Source organism: Lathyrus oleraceus, chromosome 7, assembly GCF_024323335.1.
Source record: "Lathyrus oleraceus cultivar Zhongwan6 chromosome 7, CAAS_Psat_ZW6_1.0, whole genome shotgun sequence".
Lineage (NCBI taxonomy): Eukaryota > Viridiplantae > Streptophyta > Magnoliopsida > Fabales > Fabaceae > Lathyrus > Lathyrus oleraceus.
In genome coordinates this window covers 238605392-238613851 of record NC_066585.1, presented here as the reverse complement: position 1 = coordinate 238613851, position 8460 = coordinate 238605392, and positions in this window count along the sequence as shown.

Here is an 8460-nt window from a genome sequence, read left to right as displayed (position 1 = left end):
GTAATCAATATAACTACCCAATCACAATCACATCTCGAATAACAACAACAATCGATTAACATATGAAATTATGTATGCAATGTCAATCTCTTATACTCCAATGCATGTGGTAGAAATCTCTAGGATATTCCTAGGTATATTTCTAAGGTATCCCAACTCGTTACTTGGATCAAAGTCCTACTCGTCACTAGACTAGAGTCTTACTCATCACTGAACCGGAGTCCTACCTAGCTTCAATATACATGATGCATGAATGCTACAAGAAAATATGCAATTCTCATCCAAAAACCCAACTCTTACATTTGCCAATCGTTCCTTTCGGACCTAAAATATATCATCAACAATGATTATCGTTTTATGGCCATGTCACTGGTTCCATCGAACCTAATTGTCTCACATCAATAGTTCCTTCTCATGAGGTATTCATCATTGAACTCAACATAGGAACTCAATAACATTTTTCTCATCAATCAATATCAAATAACTCATAAAAATGAAAATAAAATTAAAAAACTACTTGGAAAATTGAGTCAAATATCTCAATATGGTCAAACAATAGGGATGGCGATCGGACCGTATCGACCATCATATTTGTCACCCTCAGGGTGAGTAACACGTTAATCACTGATGGTTTGGGGGTCATGTTCTCATTATGGGGCCCTAACAGTTGGACCGTCACTTGGCTGACGCCCGTCACCGCTAACGATTTGGCGTCTTCTTCCTCGATGCGGTGATAGTTGGCCTATCATGCTGATAATGCCCATCACTGTTGTGTACAATGCGATTTCTGCATTTTCACCATTGAATCGCTTTAGATTTCAATCTCTTCAATCGGTTTTTTACAAATGAAACATCTTGCACTCGATTTTCACATTATAACAACAAATTGTATAACCAAAACATTAATTTAACTTTTATCACATCTACTCATCATGATTTATTCATAAAAATATAGCATCTCATAAGAACACAAACATAAGTTTTTTATAGCATAAACCCATACTAATTTCACATAACAATAGAAAAATTAGCAACATCATTAGATCATAACTCAAAATTATATAGCAATAATCCAGAGAGATTTTGCATAAACCACCTCAAGATTCAAGTTCCACGTCAATGGAAGAAAAAGGGAAAGGATGGGGCTTAAGGAATCCCTACTATCCCATATGCTTAGACACCAATGTATTGAACAATCCACCCTTACCTTGATTATTCATAAAAGTTTGAAGCTTTATCGACTTTGGTTATGGAGGCTCTTCTTCTTCACTTTCTATGTTAGGGTTTGCTCTCTCCACTTCTTAGTCTCTATTCCACAAATTCCACGTGATATCACTTTTCCTTCTATTTAAATAAAAACCCGTTTTTTTTAATTTTAATAATTTCACTAATGTCCCCATTTCTCACTAATTCTACTCAACTCCCTATATTAATTAAATTCTAGTTTATTGCCCCAAAACCACACTTTCTCACATTCTCCAATAATTTGAATATTAAACTATAACTAAATTCTCCCAATCTTCTTTAACTTAAATAATAATAATTAATTAAATAAAATACACCCCAAAAGCTCAAATAAAAATTTAAAATACTAGAATAAAAATCGCGGTGTTACACCTTTGGTGTATTTACTTACAGAAGAATGCCTTTTGGACTATGCAATGCTCCCACAACCTTTCAATGCCGTATGCGGGTAATATTTTCATATTTAATCAAGAAATGCATATAGGTATTTTGGATGACTTCTCGGTATTTGAAACATCCTTTTTATTGTGCTTGAAAAATATGAACTCCATATTGAAAAAGGTGTGTGAAAATTAATTTGGTTCAAAATTAGGAAAAATACAATTTTATGGAAAATGAAGGCATTGTAGTAGGACACAAAATCTCATCTTGAGGCATAGAGGTGGATAAAGCAAAGGTAGAAGTGATCAAGAAATTTCCATAACCAACAAATGTCAAAGTTATCCAAAGTTTCCGCGAGCACACTAGGTTCTACAAAAGATTAATCTAAAACTTATCAAATAAAGCCAAACCGTTAAGCAACCTACTTAACAAAGATAAGTGTTTTGATTTTGGTGAATCATGCTTACTTGCTTTTGAAAATTTGAAATAAAATTTGGTAATAGAGCCAATAAATAATGCACCAGATTGGACCCTTGAATTCAAATTAATGCATGATGCCGATGATTATGTAGTAGATGCAGTTCTAGGACAACGAAAGACTAAGGTTTTCCATGCTATACATTACGTAAGAAAAGTTTTGGATTAAGCTCAAGTAATTATGCAAGAACAAATAAAGAATTACTTGTGATAGTTCACGCATTGGAATAATTTAGATTTTACTTGATTGGCTCCAAAATTATTACATACAATGTGCATGCATTCATCAAGTACTTAATGATAAAACTTGATTCCATACCAATATTAATCAAATGAATGCTCTTACTTCAAGAGATTTATATAGAAATCAAATACAAAAATGGATTAGAAAAGTTGGTAGCAGACGATCTATCTAGGATGGTGAATAAAGAAGTGACTAATCAAAATCATGAGGTATTAGAAAAATTTCTTGATGAAAAGATACTCATAATAGAAGACAGGTCAGGGTTTGCAGACATGGAAAATTACAAGGTTGTTGGATTACTCTTGGAAGATCTCAAATGGCATAAGAGGAATATGCTTTTAAGAAGGGCCCAATGATATGTGTGTGACGACTCATATCTCTTCAAAATAGGAGTTGATAATTTATTAAGGACATGTGTAACCAAATAAGAATCCCAAAGCATATTGTGGCGTTGTCATAATTCATCATACATGGGTCATTACCGTGGAAAACAAAATGCATAAAGGTTCTTCAATCATGATTTTTCTTGTTTACACTATATAAGGATAAACATGAGCATACTACAAATAGTGACAACTTCCAAAGAGATGAAGGAATCTAAAAACTTAATGAAATACCACTCTAGAACATCCTTGAAGTATAAGTATTTGATTGATGGATAATTGACTTTGTTAGGCCATTCCCCACCTTATACTCTAACATTTATATCTTACTGACAGTATGTTACATGTAAAAATAGGTGGAAGCAATTGCAACATCGAAATAAAATGGAAAGACAATCATAAAATTCCTAAAGAAAAACATCTTTTCTCATTTTGAACACCTCGAGTACATGTAAGTGACATAGGATCCTATTTTTGCAAATCTTAGCTAGCCAAAGCACCTCAACATTATTCGGGTTAGACATAGGGTATAATCTCTTTATCACTCCTAAACTAATGGGAAAGTTGAAGTACTCTACAAGATAAATAAAGATAATCCTATAAATGATAGTTTCTACATCGCGAAAAGATTGGTCGGTAAATTTGAACTATGCTTTGTGGGCCTATAGAACAACATTAAAATATTTTATGACCTCACACTATTTCAAATAGTCTATGGTAAATCATGTCATCTTCTAGTAGATATGAAATATAAGGCATATTGAGCTATCAAAATCCTAAAATTTGATCACTTAAAAGTCATACAAAAAAGGAAAACACAACTATATGTGTAATACCCCAATTTTGACCCTAAGATCCCTCATGCAATTTCATCATAAGCATTAGCATTGGGATCACATCTTGGCATCCTCCTTACCCCTTTTCATTGGGTTTGTTTTGGGAGAGATCACCAAGAACTTTGTGATTATATCATACTTGTATTGTATCATTTTACTAACTAAAATACCAAAAATATGTCTTTGCACCTATCTAACTCTTTTGTAGGTAGGGCATGATCTCATTAATTCATTGATCACATCTAGGGTTTGAGACCCTCATGAACAAGGATCACAACCAATAATTGATTCAATAATGGTTATAAACATCATATATGAGTCCCATTTATCTCTACCTATTATATTGGTCAAGTTTGCTTCAAGAGTTTGAGGGTGATTTGCCTTGGAAACCCTAGTTTGACTGGGTATCTTGAGTAACTTCTCCAACAAGCTATCTCACCAATTGATCAAATTTCTCAAGGGACACTTCAAATTTCATCATCCTATGCATATATGATATACCATGAGCCAAGAAAGTCAAGAGAATTGGAAATTAGCAAGTTGGTTGATGGTGGTTGGCCAGATGAATTCATCTGATCAAAACTGGGTCTTCCTAGACCCTATCTCCTACAATTTTCACCATATGAAAATTATTCCAAGAGAAAACTTACTCTAAATGACATTATAAACAACTTTCATGTTGAGACCTAGAGATAGGTTTGCTTGGAAAATCATTTTCTATGTTGAAACATTATAGGTCATTTTGTCTAAACCATAATTTGAAAGTCAACTTCCCAAGGCCATAACTTGCTCAATTTTTATGATATAAAAGATTTCCAAGTTGCACAATCAAATTAAATGTGTCTACTTCAACTTTTATGTTTGGAGTGGGAGATAATTCAACTTTTTTGAGCATGTGATATGAGGCTACATTATAGGTCACTTTTGACCTATACCATTGATCAAGTGATTTTTCCAAACTTCAAAAATGCACAACTCTATCATTTAAAATTCAAATGACATCAAATTGGTTACCATTTTGAATGTATTTTAGAGAGCTACAACTTTAATGAAGACACTTTTCTCATTTGAAGCTCCCATAAAAAGTTAAGCAAAGCGGAATATTGAGACATATGGCTTGACACTAAGAAACTTTTTGATATGTCAAAATTTTCCAAACTTCCACCTCAAATTTATCCAAGTTCCAAGCTCCAAATGAAAAAGTGTTCAACATCAAACTTGTTCCTCTTTATCTCACCTTTCCAAAGAGCTCAAATTCATTCATTTTGGATAAGAAATACATAGGCTGCATATGGCTTAAACAGGCTGATATCATTTGGCATGGATCCAACTTCACGCATCAATGTTGAATTGCCTTGCATTTCAAGCTTGCTTCAACACATCTGATCATTCATTTTGGACTTCAAGATATCAGTTCATGGGCCTATGCGCGCCCATGTACCATGCTATCATCATTTGCCAAATTTGGAAGGTTGAAAAGAGTGTGCAAATATCACATGGATTTAGCTATAAATACAGTTGCATTTGCTCAGAAAACACACACACATTGCGCCAGCTTTGAATCTCCATTGAAAACCCTTCACTCTCATATGATAACCCTGAAAAATTCATTTGAATTTAAGCTTGAATATCCACTGTTTTGGAATTCAATTCTCTAGGAGTCCATTGCTTCTAAACCTTTCCATTCCTCTCCTGCAAGCAATTGAAGTGAAGCCAAGCACAATTTAGATCAAGATCCATCAAGTTCAGACCTCCATTGAAGGTAATTTGCAGAAATTTTAAACTCTTCGATTCTCTTAAATTGTTGCTCAATTCCATTGATTCTTGAGTTGTCTGAAGTCCTACCAATGTAGGCAAGAAGATTGTGTTGCTTTGAGGCCAAATCGAAGCAACTCAGATCATGAACCTGATTTTTCAATTCCACATATCTCTTAATATATTTGGAATTGGAGGAATTGGAGGTCATATTCGTGCTCAGTGATGTTTTTTCTTTAAGATCATGTCCTTGTTTTGTATTTTGGTGATGGTTTATCTTGACCTGTCCGGTGGAGCTCACCGGAGAAGACAACCGGAGCTCTGGCTCCGGTGATGATGTGTCCTGAGTCTGAGCCACATGATCTGTGTCCGATGTATTAATCTTAATCGTTCCTTGTGATTACCAATGGTACAATGCAGTTGACTTGGACATATGTGGAACGCGCGTTTTGGATCACCAGATCTGTCACCTCAATTAATGAGGGAGATCTGATGGTCCACGTATTTTAGCATTTTCTGAATTTTGTTTTAATTGCATTTTCTTCAATAATTCATATTAAATTCAATATTGATCCAAAAAATATGGGACTTTCACCAAAAATTTCCAAATATTTTTCTCTTTCATATTCTAAATTAAAATTATTTTTTGGATCATTATTAATATTTTTCATGATTTAATTGATTTTTGCATTTGTTTTTAATTGTTAAAAAATATTTTTAAATGTCCAAAAATTATGAAATTTTTTCTCCAAGGTCCTTTGACCTTGTTTGACCTATGATAAATCCCATGGCTATTTATTTGGTGTTTTGCTGAGATTTTAGGATTTGGACAAAACATATTTGAATTTAATGCATTATTTTAATTTTTTTAATTGAATAAATACCATTTTAATTGTGTTGACCATTTGTATTGACTTAATTGAGTTTAATTGTTTGTTGTTGGGCCTTGGTCAAGGTTGATTTGACTTTGTCAAACTAATATCATTAGATTTAAGGGATTGATCGAATGTATATTCCATCTCCTGAAATGAATGAATGATATTAATTTGGTAAAAGTCCTCCTTTGACCAATTTGTGATCTCATTCATCCCTTTCCCTCTTCATCTAATTCCCCTTCTTCATCTATTCATTCCATTTGGCCAATGACATCTCAAAATCCTAATGCTAGTTGATTGAAAGATTAACATGAGTATGGATGAGATTAGGCCACACCTTTTGCATATTTTTATGTGTGGTATGTTTAATGAGCATAGTTCATAATACTATGTCTCCAACATGCATTAACACCAAAAGTCTATTGCCCGGCCTCAAATAGTTGTGACTTCTACATAAGTCCAATTACGATTGCTTAACATAGCGCTAAATTTGTGACATAAAAGGCATAAGCATTCTAGTTAGTGAGATTGTAAGTCTCCCCTGTTCCATGGTATTGTGTGGACACTTGGCCTTCTTTCCTTCCTTTGGAAGATGTTTTGGTGCAAGGATCCATGCTTGTGGCAAGTGGGTTGAGTGTTCTCTAAAGAATGTCTTGAAATAAAAAGCAAAACAAAACTAACTTCTAACTTACTAACCATTAACTTTTAATTTCAAGTCTTTACTTTTAATGCAATTTACTTTTAGTACTTTATATCATTTGCCATTATATATATCATTCTAATTGTTTATGTTAATGTAATTTTCACTTTGTCCATTTGGACCATATTGTGTGATATTATTTTGTTTGTGTTACCTTGTTTGTTTGTGTGGTCCTTGACCATTAATGTACATAATAACAACAAAAAAACCCTAAAAGACTTTTGAGTGGACTGTTGGTTTGATCTTGCCCAATTGGACTTAGAATCTAGGCAACCTCCTTTGCTAATGGACTTGGCCAATGCCAATTTGTTGAAGAATCAAGTGCTTGTAATTTGAAGTTCATCTGATACACCATTCAAGATCTCTCCAGTTCATCTACAACATTGATCATTGTTAAGCTGTTATGTTGAACCTGTGACTTGTGGAACTCATCTGTTGCAAGGGATATTTTGAAGAAGATCATGAAGTGGATAAGCTTGGATGAAGCCATCTTTATTTGATGCCTTTTCTCTTCAAGATTGATATAATTGTGCATTTGTGTGATTGCTTGAATAAAAAGTCCAAGGGAATTTTGGGTTTCTATTGACATACTTGTCTATTGGAATGCTACCCATTTGGTCAGATCTTTTCAACTTTAAACTTTTAATTTTGTGCATAGGATAGTCTCTTCATCTTCTCCCCATTTCTTCAATTTCAAAATCTCTCCCTCCATTTTCAAAAACTTCTTTGTGTGAACTCTTTTTGTTCTAAACTTTGACCACTTTCAAAAGAGATAGAAACTTTGACCTTATGCCATTGCATTTTCAAACTTATCTTCTTAAATTAAACTTGTAAATAAACTTAATCATACTTGACTTAAACTTTCAAAAAGCCAAAAAAAGAACTGACTCATTCAAACCATTTTATGCCTTTGTGCCTTTCAAACATAATTTTTGGTAAAACCAACATACTCACTTTGAAATTTGTAGCACGAACTACGAAGTTTTGATCCCTCATTTTCATGTTGGTACGTAGGCACAAGTCCGAAGGTCTTGTCAAACACAAATATAATTAATGAATTCTTTTCTCATCCCCCCATTCTATTTGTTTGTAAACATCACTTTGTACAAAATATATATGCACACAAAAAGGGCTCCCTAGGAGTACCTAGGACACTTTAGGTGCTAACACCTTCCCTTTGTGTAACCAACCCCCTTACCTATGATCTCTGACTTTTATTAGTTTTTATTTCAAAACTTCTTACTTATTGGGTTTTGTTCGTACTTTTCCCTTTTCCCTTGGAAATAATAAAAGCGTGGTGGCGACTCTTGTTAATTGATCTCTAGCTTGTCAATAGCTTGATGATCATGAATTTCCAGCTATAGAAATTAAGTGGCGACTCTGCTGGGGAGTAGTCTCCAGTGGTTTTAGCCTACTTTTTGTGTGAATATATTTGTATATATGTGATGTTTGTATATATGTATGTGTGATATAATTTGCTTGTTGTGCTTGGTGATCTTTGAGTGGTGAGATAAGTTCTAACTCGAACTTGAGTGCAATTAAGATAGGAGGATGGTATAATCAT